The sequence below is a fragment of the Python bivittatus genome, unplaced genomic scaffold (genome assembly GCF_059951505.1).
Source record: "Python bivittatus isolate LINGU-HERP-01145 unplaced genomic scaffold, Pbiv_v1 ctg000700_np1212, whole genome shotgun sequence".
In the NCBI taxonomy this organism is placed as follows: Eukaryota; Metazoa; Chordata; class Lepidosauria; order Squamata; family Pythonidae; genus Python; species Python bivittatus.
In genome coordinates, this window is record NW_028277098.1 from 39447281 (window position 1) to 39459374 (window position 12094).

The 12094-nt window shown below is 43.5% G+C and overlaps 1 protein-coding gene across 4 annotated transcripts in view; it reads left to right on the forward strand.

The window, feature by feature from the left end:
* The first annotated feature begins 504 nt into the window (after positions 1-504).
* KANK4 (KN motif and ankyrin repeat domains 4) overlaps positions 505-12094 on the forward strand; it is a 59531-nt gene continuing 47941 nt past the window's right edge. For 2 of the 4 annotated variants that reach the window (XM_088153622.1, XM_088153626.1), the window contains exon 1: positions 505-1295. The gene's annotated coding sequence lies outside the window, so the exon portion shown is untranslated. Of the gene's footprint in view, positions 1296-1808; positions 1987-12094 lie in introns of those variants that run through there. The other 2 variants (XM_088153624.1, XM_088153628.1) reach the window with 1 other exon arrangement.

A 12094-nucleotide genomic window follows, 5' to 3' on the forward strand; every position in this document is an offset into this window, starting at 1 on the left:
TCCTCAGAATAAGGTAAATCTCCTGATTATTCATTTTCTCCCTTCATCCTCCATATCTGGCAAAGTCATTTTTCAGCAGGTAAAATCAGAGAATCTCTCTGAAAGTTTCTTGAAGGAACAGGAATTTAAAATATTTAAGAAAAGGCATGAATACATTAAGTAAGAGGAAAAGACTTGAGAACATCTTCCTAATCCAATCCTCACAATGGGTTTATTAGCAAATTTCATGACTTCACATGGGACTCACTGCCAAATAAATACAGTATAATATAGTTCCAAAGCTCAGGAATGGGAAACAGATATTGATTTCTTGAAGGTCTGTCTTCATTGTAATTGCTAGAGACGGCTCGCAGTCCATAAGCTGGAGCAACGAACGGGGGGGGGGGGCTTCCCTTCCCTTTCCTCCCTTTCCCCTTCCCTTCCCCTTCTTCTCCTTTCCCTTCCTCCTTTTCCCTTCCCCTTCCCCTTCCTCTTCCCCTTCTCCTCCTTTCCATTTCCTTTCCTCCCTTTCCCTTTTCCTTCTTCACTTTCTCCTTCTCCCCCTTCTCCCCCTTCCCCTTTCCTCCTTTCCCCTTCTCCTTCTCCTTCCCCTTCTCTCCTTTCCATTTCCTTTCCTCCCTTTCCCTTTTCCTTCTTCATTTTCTCCTCTTCCTCCTTCCCCTCCTCCTTCTTCTTCCCCTTCTCCTCCTTCCCCTTCTCTCCCTTTCCCCTTCCCTTCCCTTCCCCTTCTTCTCCTTTCCCTTCCTCCTTTTCCCTTCCCCTTCCCCTTCCTCTTCCCCTTCTCCTCCTTTCCTTTCCCCTTTCCTTTCCTCCCTTTCCCTTTTCCTTCTCCCCCTTCTCCTCCTTCCCCTTTCCTCCTTTCCCCTTCTCCTTTTCCTTCCCCTTCTCTCCTTTCCATTTCCTTTCCTCCCTTTCCCTTTTCCTTCTTCACTTTCTCCTCCTCCTTCCCCTCCTCCTTCTTCTTCCCCTTCTCCTCCTTTCCCTTTCCTCTTCTCCTTCCCCTTCTCCTCCTTTCCCTTCCCCTTTCCCGCCAGAGCATTCTGGGCAGACTTTCCCGCAGCGAGCGAGCGAGCGACGAGGCGCGTCAACTCTGAGGAGAGAAGCCCTGAAGCCCCCCGCGGACTCCAGGGAGCGCTGTGTCGCCGCCCGCCGAGGGAGGGGAGCCGCAGGAGGAGAAAGCAGCCACAAGGCGCATCTGGACACGGGAGCCGAGGGCGGACCCTTACTCGGTGCGGCTGATGGGCGCACTCCGGCCAGCGGCGAGCTCCAGCCACAGCCACAGCCCCTGGGCCCAGGTAAACGAAACTTGCCGGCTTCTTTGTGTGCCTGCCCGCCCGCGCGCCCGCCCCGCCGGGGACGTGAAGGCACGGCCGCCCGATCTCTCGAAATCCAACTCCCGCGGTTGGATCTGAAAGGGAACCGAGGCTTGACAGTCTCGAAAGAGGTGGGCAAGGACGAAGATGGGCAGGGAGCGCAAGAGGGCTCGGGAGCGTCCGGGAATCAGGGGCAGAGCCGCTGGCGGGGATGAATCAGCGCGGGGCCAAGGCGCAGCTTAGGGGCGACCCCGGAGCAGCGGCGGCGGCGGCGGCGGCGGCGGCGGCGGCAGCGCCTCTCCAGGGGTTTGGATGCGGGCTGCCTTTCCCGCGGAGGGCACTTGCTCCTCGCGGCGGTCTGCTCGCCTGCATGCCCGGGCCGGCTGCCCCCTGCAGGTCAAGGGCAGCCGAAGCCCGAGGCGTCCCCAGCTGCAGCTCTAGCGAGCTGGACGTTTCTCTAATTCGCTGACTGCAGCAGGTCTCCAGTTGTCAAGCCCTGAGTGCGAATATCTAGAAACTGCCTCCGATTCCGTCTTTGTTTAGTTTGGAGCCAGGGACTCCGACTTGAAGCCGGGAGCGCCGAGCAACTACAGAGGGTCTTGCCGCCCGGGAGCCCCTCCCTTTCAGCGTTGCGTATTCCAAGTGGCTGATGAGGGGAGAGAAATGAAAATGGGTCAGTAGCACCGATTCGGTTCTGTTTTAAAGAACTAGCCCTTCTCGGTAGGGGAACAGTGTGGAAGGGGCTCGGAAAACTCGCTGAGTCGGGTCTTTTGCAGAGTCTGATCAGTTGCAAGCCATGTTGATGTATTTGACCTCTGGGAAGCGGTTCTGCCATGTCTTTCTGAAACGATTGGGTTTCTCCATTAGTAGCCCGCTAATAAACAGGACCATTCTGGGACTAGACTCTCTGGATAGTGGAGTTAAGGTACAGGACTGCTGGAGTCCTAAATTGATCCCCCCTGATGGTTTACTACCCCTGATTTATTTGAAAGTCAAAGTCACCCATTCCAGTGGCTGAAGAAGGTGAGTTACATGCTATCTTGTGATACTTGGTGCCTTCAGCTGCCTTCAGGCTCCCTTTGACTCTGGGTGCAAGAGATTTCAGTTCTCCAACCCAACCTTTCTCCTCACATTGTCCTCCAGATGTGTAGGGCATCAGCTCCAGTCATCCTGTGCAAATGCCATCTCAACATGCTTTGCTGTCTTGCAGACATGGAAATTGGGGGCAGGATCCTGTTTTATCAAACAGTTCAAGATGCAAGAGAAATATTCCAAGAGTATAGCAATGACAGAAGCATAATGTATTTTTCTTTCCAAGCTTCCTTTTCCTTGACTTTGTTGCACAGAGCAAGAAGCTTGAGCAAATGTATTGTGGTCTGATCACCATTTAATACTTTCCACAGTGCTTGGATTTAGTGTCATTTGGGAGCATAATGGGGGAGGAAGGTGAAAAAAATCTCAAATATTCACAGAGAAAAGACTTCTGGGAAATTTCACTTCAACTCTAGAAACAGTAACTGGTATAATTACTATATCTAGAGCTGGTTATTAGAACTGTCACAATAGTTTCAAACGTCTTTTTAAAGAAGAAAAGATGATAAAGGAAAACATTCAGAAAATGTATCCTCTGTAACACAAGAGGATAACTTTGACTGAATTCCTGATTTCTTTTTCTTTGAAAGGGGTATGTGAGTGGACATAAAATAGAGTGGTACTTACCTTGGGAGGTGATTTAGAAAGTAATTTGGTTGGGTGCACATGGGGTAGAGGTGCATATGTGTTACATGCAGGCATGCTATGTTTCTGTATCTCATCAGTATATTCAGAAAAAACTATCTGGTATGTGCATGTTATATTATATAACAGCTACAAAGTAAGGGCAGTGCTTGCTTGTTTGCTTATTTATTTATTTATTTATTTATTTATTTTATTTTGTATAGCCACCCATCTCAAACTAGTGACTCTGGGGGGGGGGGCAACAATCATAAAAACAATTAAAACACTTAAAGCACAATAAAAACACATATTGACTACAGAGAGCAGCCAAGAGATATTATAATCCGTTGGTGTCACCATAACCAGGAAATGGGTCCCTTCACACAATCAGGACCCCAGTCTTCAAGGCCTTCCGAAAGGGCAGAAGGGTCGAGGCCATCCTAATCTCAGAAGGGAGGATGTTCCAGAGGGCAAAGGCTATGGCAGAAAAGGCATGTCTCCTGGTCCCCACCAGCCGACATTCCTTGGCTGATGGGACCCAGAGCGTGCCCATCCTGCTGGACCATATTGGATGGGTAGAAACAACTGGGAGAAGATGGTCTCTCATGTAACCCGGTCCCAAGCCATGAAAGGCTTTAAAGGTGACAGTCAGTACCTTGAATTGCACCCAGAAACACCCTGGCAACCAATGCAGCCTCTGAAGCAGTGGGGTTACATGTGCCGAATAGCTGACATCATTTATAATCCATTTAGCTGCATTCTGTACCAGTATTGTAGGAAAGAATAATGGCTGTAACACAAGACCAACAAATGACAATACAGCAAGGAGAAATGATCTCTACATCTTTATAAATGTTCTCCAATTTTCATCCAGCATTTTTCTCTGTACCCATACTTATATTTGCCAGTTACAGGACAATCACTTCTCAGACTTTCAACTAAGACCAAGGATAGTTACAGGGAGTTGCTGAACTACAGCTCTCAGCATCTCTACAAAGCATGGGCAATAATAAGGGATGCTCAGAGGTATAGTTCAGCAACATTTGGAGGACCTTGGGTTGTCAGTAGGATATGATTCCTCTGTAGGCCATGGTGTCCTTCTGACTGACATTCCTGAGGTTACATTACAAATCTCACTTGGTTTTGGACTGCTAGGAAGGGCGTCCCTGGTTACTCTTTCTGAGATCACTGAGCAGGACCATAGTGAGAATATTGTGGAATGGATGGAGAAGCAGAGATGGTATTTCAGCATTGGCATTTGTGATTCAGGCCTAGCCTATGAACTTTAAAAAGTATATGAAAAGAACATCATCCCCCCAGAACGTAGATTGGCCCCAACCTTGCTAGCCTTTAGAAAGGCCCTGAAGACATTGCTCTGCCACAATGCTTGGACGTCTGGCAATGGTGGGTAGCTTTTATAGTGGGTTTGTTGAGCTTGACACAAGGATGGGCTTGGCTGTTGACTGTGGTTATTGATGGCTTTATATGTTTGTATATTGTTTTTTAACTTGTTTTTATTGGACTCTTGTTTTTAACTGTTGTGAGCCACCCAGTGTCACTTAGGTGAGATGGGTGGCTGTACAAATTGAATAAATAAACAAACAAACAAACAAATAAATAAATACAATATGTACAGTAATGCAATAACAGGGAATAAGGTTGGTGGCATTTAATTCCTTACCCATGGTGCTAAAATGTCCTGCAAGTGGGCTGCCTGAAGTTTTTGAATGTTCACTGAAAACTTTGACTTTTAAAGCAGACCAGCAATTTTTATCCTGAAGTCTGTAAAGCTATCTAAAAGAAGTTACTGCCCTTTATTGCTGTATATTTGCAAAAAAAAAAGACTACATTTTTCTGCTTTTCTTTCCTTGTTTCTGAAAGCAGTCGTTTGGGTAGATTTAAAGAGAGGCTTGTTTGTACAAGTGACTATAGGAGTATGAAATTATTGAGGGGTAAAGTTGGTTTGGATGACTGTTTTCTTAAGAGTTCAGGAGTGAGTAATCTCTAATTCCTAGAAAATAGGCTCTCAAGATGTGGAAAGTCAAGCCAGCAAAATATTTAGGTGTGATTATTTGCCAAACAAAAGAATATTTAGTAGCAACTTATTTCAAAGGATTATGACCAATATTTTTGAGAAACAAAGAAAATGAAAAAAAAAAAACCTACTGGTTTCTTTCTGGCCAAGTAAACAAAACTAATTTGAAAAATCTGTGAAGGATTTTGTGTTGTTTGCAAACAACCTCTGCTTCTTAATACCCCTAAGAAATAAGAGCATTATAAGTATAGGTGTACATCTTCAACTGGGCTAATTAAAAATAATTCAGAAAATGAATTCAAACATCAGGTTCTTAAGATTGACCTAGTTAAGTTTACCATCAGTAAGGGACCCATGGACTTAATTGTTGTGCTAATCCCATTTGTTTCAGAAGTTAGCAGCTTCATGGGCAACAATTTCAATCACTGGAGACTTGAGACATTTATGTAATAGAGGAGTTTCTTTACAAATAAACAGACTGAGCCTCAAGAGATGTAAAGAGCACTATGGTCTTTATATACAGCAAATCCACTACCTTGGATCTCCCCTTCCAAAGCTCGTAATAATTATCTTCCTGGCTGTATCTTTTTATTTTTCTTTACCTCCAGAGCATCTATCTTACCTGCCATTGTATTCAGGATACAGGATAGTCTATCCTCTCAAATGGGAGGGTAAAGATTGCCTGGCCTCAGAGAGCTTCTATCTTCAAGAGAGCTAGATTTTGCTGCATCCTCAAGGGCTGAGGACTTTTGACCTCTTAACTCTCCCTTTATTATCTCCCTCTCTCCTGGATTGGGACCCAGATTCAAGTCCATCCTTAACCACAGAAGCTCACAGGGTCCCTCTGGAGCAGTCAAAATCTCTCAACCCGACATAACTCAAAGGAGTTGGAGGGGGAAGCTGGAGGACAAATGGTGGTAAATGCTGACTTGAGCTCCTGGAGGGATACAGATTTAACAAATAAATAAACTAAAATAACTATTTAAAAGGAATATATCTGGAAGCTTGCAGGGGTGATGGGAGAAGAAAACAAAGAGGGCAAGTCTGTACTGAGTGATCAGCTGTTTGCTTGCATGATGTTAGATGTGGCTGTTGGTTGAGATTCATTCTTTACCTATGCAATTCTTTTATACTGTTTTCAGATTTTGCATCTTTTAATTCTGTGTAGGAATTAATACAAGAACTACTTTTATTTTAAACCAGTCGGAAAATCTCTGTTATTGAACAATGTATAAATAATGCAAATCCAAAGATGATAAACATTTGAAAGTTCAGGTGAAGCTTAGGGATATCCAATCAATATACAAACCACAAATTAGCCCTCTTGGCTAATCCAGCTTTCTGACCAATCAAAAGAAGCCCACAATAAACTCTAAATGTTGCAAGATCCCTCCCCCCCTTTTTTTAGTTCTTCAAAATTGTATAATCCCAATAATCTAGGGAGATCTCTAAGGGATCTGTTGGTTTTGTTGTTGTCAAACTCTTTCCTAATTTAGACATTTGTTTGGATTTTTCCCCATTCTCGCTTTCTCTTTGTATGGAAAATATCACTTGGTAGAACCTGGGGCAGACATAGAACAGCACTCTCACTTTTTAATATATCTTTAATATAAAGTTTCAAAACAACTTTGAATATATAATTAAGAAAAATGAAGTCTGTGGAGTCACATATATAAGATTTAATTTTGGCCTAAAATATCAAACATCTTGAAAAAGCAGTTCAAAAACTGAATAATTGATTGACAATGTTAGTTATTACAGGGTAGAGCCAATCTTAGGCAACTGTGATAAGCTATAAAAGACAAAAGTCCTAGATTTTGTATGATAAAGAAATCTACAGTACTTCAGAGCCCATATGTGCTTTGAATTGAAATCTTCTTCTGGGATTAATCAGACTAAGTTGACTACATACAGATAAATGCTGCTTTATCAGACAGTTGTGGAACAACTGGTTTTTGTAGTACACCTTGTTCAAAATTACTTCTGTTCCCTCCTTATCAGCATTCTTACTATCTTTGGATGTGCTGCCCAATCAGGAAGGAAAGAAATGTCCTGCCCACTACAGTGGTGCCAAGATTAATATAAAGCATGTCTATGTGTGTGTTGTGGTTTCTCCAAGTACTTATTTTTCTCTTCAAATAATCATATCACAAGATATGTCATACTAGGTGGTATATAAGAAAGCTGACACTGAAAACGTGAGAAGCTCTATCAACTTGACTATATCTGTAGAAACAAATACTCTAATAGGCCAAAATAAATCCATACTTATTCACGGATAATTCTTACACATATTCATAGCTAGATGCTGGATCATAGGAAATGCTCTTGTTGAGCATACCGTGCACTGTTTTGTTTCAGAAAACACAAACATAAAAATGTCATTTTTTTGTTTGTGCCGTGGCCATCTTTTGACTGCTACTCTGAATGAGAAGAAGTTCCAAATCTGCTGTTGCACGTGTCTTTCTTTTTTAAAATAATACCTCTATTACATTTATCACTAATTTCTCCCAATTTGTGTAGTTTGAGAAAACTCTCTTTTGCTACTTTTTTCCTGTTATTGTTTGAATAGGGATATATCCTTAAGAGGTCATCACTGGACCCAGAAGTGCTGGACAATTTTCATCCAGTCTCCAACCTTGTCTTTTGGGGAAGGTTGTAGGTCCCCAGCTTCAAAGGGCTCTGGAGGAAGCAGATTATCTGGACCCATTACAGACAGGTTTTAGGCCGGGATGTAGTACTGAGACAGCATTGATTGTGCTTATGGATGACCTGGTAGGCCTGGGATGGGGGTGGTGTATCCATCCTGGCCCTTCTGGATCTCTCAGCAGCATTTGATACCGTTGATCATGATATCCTTCTAGTCCAGCTGGTGGGTTGGGAGGGGGAGGCAGTTCTTCAGTGGTTCTCCTCTTTCCTACAAGGCCGGTTCCAGTTGGTGTTAGTGGGAAGGAGAGGTCTAGTCCTAGGCCTCTGCTTTATGGCATGCTTGTGTTTGAGGGCCTTAGTCACCTCCCAATTGGACTATTGCAATGTGCTCTCCATGGGGCTGTCCTTGAAGAGCTTTTGGAAGCTGCAGAAGTAGTGGGCTCATTCAGCCAATGCTGTATGAGCTGCACTGGCTCCCAGTAGGCTTTTGGGTGCAATTCAAGGTGCGGCTGGTCACCTCTAAAGCCCTATATGACATGGGGCCAGGTTCCTTGTGGGACTGCCTGTCTCTAATGATTTCTGCCTGTTCTACTAGATCTGACAGGGTGAGCATGCTCTGTACCCACTTGGTGAAGTGGTGTCACCTGGTGGGGTCTCAGAAGGCACCATTCTTTGCGATGGTGCCTACCTTGTGGAACAGAGATACAGATGGCCCCAACCCTGTTGGCTTTCAGGAAAGCAGTAAAGATCTGCCTTTTCCCTCAGACACAGGGGCCAGGATGTTTATGGAGCTGGCATGTGAGTTTTATCAGGGCCTCAACACTGTTTATGGTTTTAAATGCTTTTTTTGTTTTTAGTATACTGTGTTTTTATCCTGTTTGCAGTCCAGAGTTCCTTCTGATAGATGAGCAGCTATATAAGTTTGTTTAGTATATGTTTGTGTATCTATATGTGTGTGTGTATATATACAGTTGTTTATACCTCATCTTTAAGGAAACAATCAAATAAATTTACTGATGTAAGCATTTTAATAGTTAGAGAGCCAATTTAGTGTAGTGATTAAAGACTCCAGGCTAGAAACCAGGAAACTGTGAATTCTAGTCCTTCCTTAGGCCCAATGCGATCTGGGTGACTTTGGGTCTTTCTTAGCCCCAGGAAGGAGACAATGGCAAATCACATCTGAAAATCTTGCCAAGAAAACTGCAAAGACTTGTTTGGGCATTTTCCAGGAGTCAATGCATGACTCAAAAGGCACATACTCAAAAAGAATGTGTAATTAGTAAGTTAACAATGAGCCAGTCTGGTGTAGTGGGTAAGGCATCAGGCTAGAAACCAGAAGACTGTGAGTTCTAGTCCCGCCTTAGGCACGAAGCCAGCTGGGTGACCTTGGGCCAATCACTCCCTCTCAGCCCTAGGAAGGAGGCAATGGCAAGCCACTTCCGGAAAACCTTGTGAAGAAAACTGCAGGGACTAGTCCAGGCAGTCACCAGAAGTAAAAAGTTGCCTCAAAGGCACCAAAAAAAAAAAAACAAAAACCCAAGAATTTTCAACAAACCATCTAAAGCTCTCTCTGGATTATTCCCACAGAACAGTTGATGGTATTGGCCCTGGATTGGGAATGAAAAAGCCAAGCAAGGTGGAGCCAACTTTGAGGAAATCTTTGCATATCTTAAAACAATAATAGTAATAATAATAATAGTAATAGTGTTGTTATTATTACATTTAATTTCTTCATGTCTCCATGACATTATGGATAATTTGTCATCATTATAATCTTCATTGTCATAATTATTTCCAATCATTCAGAAAAGACATCTAGAATGTCACTGGCATAAAGACAAAGAAAGAATGTCACCAAACAAGGCTAAGGGCTCAAACTCAAGCCTACGCTGTGATGTAAGAGTGATGAAGCAAGCTTATTTCTCCGCTCTTATTGCATTCCAGCAACTTTCACTCTGGATGGGCTAGTGATGGATCTGGCTTGCTGCTTAAGGGTCCTCCTGGCAGGGCCGGCTTTAGGCTAAGGCCAAATAGGCACTGGCTTAGGGTGCCAAAGCTTAGGGGTTGCCAATGCCACCCGTCCTTCTAAATTATTCTGAAAATGCAAATATTTGCATCAACAGCAGGTGGTGCTATCAGTCAATGCTGGCTAGGGACACGATATACCCTTGAGTTGGCACTGCCTCCTGGACTCACAGCTCCTGCTTGACTAGCATAGAGATGTCATGACTATGAGATCCTCCTCTTAATTAGAGCTTATGCTCCAGCTGTGGCCTTTCCTGGATCAGGAGGTTTTACTCACAGTCGCTCATGTCCTTGTCACCTTGCAGCTGGATTATTGCAATGTGTTCTACATGAGGCTGCCCTTGAAAACCATCTGAAAGTTTCAGCTGGTGCAACATGCAATGCCTGGTCCATGTAGTTATGGGTGCACTGAGGTTCACCCATGCAACACATTACAGTGGGAGATGCACTGGCTGCCAGTTAGCTTCGGGGTACAATTCAAGGTGCTAGTTGTCACCCTGAAAGTCATACATGCATCAAAGCCTGATTACCTCCCTGAGCGCCTTCTCCAAGTTGAAATCTGCAAATCCAGTAAGATCTGAGAAAGAGGGCTTGCTGAGGGCCCCGTCATTATTTTTAGGGATCCTTGGCTTAAGTCTTCTCAGTAACAGCCCTCCTCCTTTGGAATTCACTTCTGGATATCCAGACCACTTCCTCTTTACTACAGTTGTGGAGAGCCATAAAAACATGAGAACAAGTAATGGCATGCTACTCCTCATGCTCCCCATTCTTTATTTTTATATTTAAGGATATATCTGTTTAATCCTTGGTGTTCTCTGAGCTTGGTTGTTTTCTTGCAGAGGTTTTGTTACCCGGCTAGGTAACATCTTCAGAGCACAGCGTTATCTAGTCAGGTAACAAAACCTCTGCAAGAAAACAACCAAGCTCAGAGAACACCAAGGACTCCACAATTCAACCCTGAGCTACAGATATTCTCTTCTATTGATATATCTGTTTGCTTATTTAAAGAAAAACATTTTTTTTTTCTTTTTAAAATTAGCCCTGTTGTCAGCTCTATGAGGTAGACCAGATCAGGAAACTGACTCCACAGGAAGACCAGAACTACATTTTATTGAGATATGCTACAGTAACAGAATCTTGCAAGCCCATGTTTTTCTTCTCTCCCTCTTATACCCCAGGGCAGTGTTCCTCAACCATAGCAACTTTAAGATATGTGGACTTCAACTCCCAGAATTCCCTAGCCACCATGGCTGGCTGGGGAATTCTGAGAGTTGAAGTCCACATATCTTAAAGTTGCTAAGGTTAAGGAACACTGCCCCAGGGAGTCAGAGGGAAATCAGTCTGAGTCTCTTTCCAACACTTACCAGTCTCCCTGGGCTGAATGCATTCTTCTGCACCTGTTGTTATCTTAACAGCTTCTGGATGGCCAGAAGATCATCTCCATGGCTCTCTATGCTTGTCTGCCTTTTTGTGAAATACATTTAGGCTGGAATAGAAGGAGAAAGTGGTCTTTAAGGAGTGTTTTTCTGTCTGGTGTGACATCCTCTCTCAGCTTTTTCTTTGCATTCATGAAGCTGTAGTTAGTTGCCACAGTTTGCATTTCCTGCTTGGCACATTCATCCTGGAGCATCAAAATGGATGTTCAAAGAACTTCTTTTCTATTGTTGAATGGGTTATCAAGCTGTCCTCTACCTACCATTGGCTCTGCCTGTTGTGACTAGATTCTACCTAACCCTGGGCCTGCCTATTATGAATCTTGGTTCTACCTCTCCATGGTACTGCATATCATTGGTTCTCCCGTCTTTATCCTGCCAATGGCAGTGAGACGGATTGCAACCATCCTGTTTAAACAGTTTTAATTATTGAACCAGATGAGACAGTTTATCATCAATCCCTCTGGTTGACCCAAATAAATCATTAATTCCTCAGTTATCTTGTATCAGTAATGAGAACAATGAATTCAGAGTGCACTTTTGTATATTCCCAATTTTCAGTGAAAGTGTTGTCCTTTGGCTTTGCCAGCTGTAAGCTTTCCCCCCAATGAAACATGGTAGCACAGAAGCTACGAAGCTTCTCTTTTTTCTTTCAGCAGCATATATTAAACGAACTCCCAACCCCCAAAAAGATGACCTTTCAGGTGTAAATTGATGTCCATAATAGGAACTATTTTGGTGATTTTGCTGGTGTTCGTTTTTGTTATTTTCATCTTTCCTTCTTGGTGACATTTATGTCTGCTGGTGAGTTGAATTCAGAAAGAGAATAAGCCCAAACTTCTTAAGTGACAATCTGCACTTGGCAGAATAGAGTAAATGCAGCTTCCATTCAAATCAACTGTGCAGTTAATTGTCACGAAACA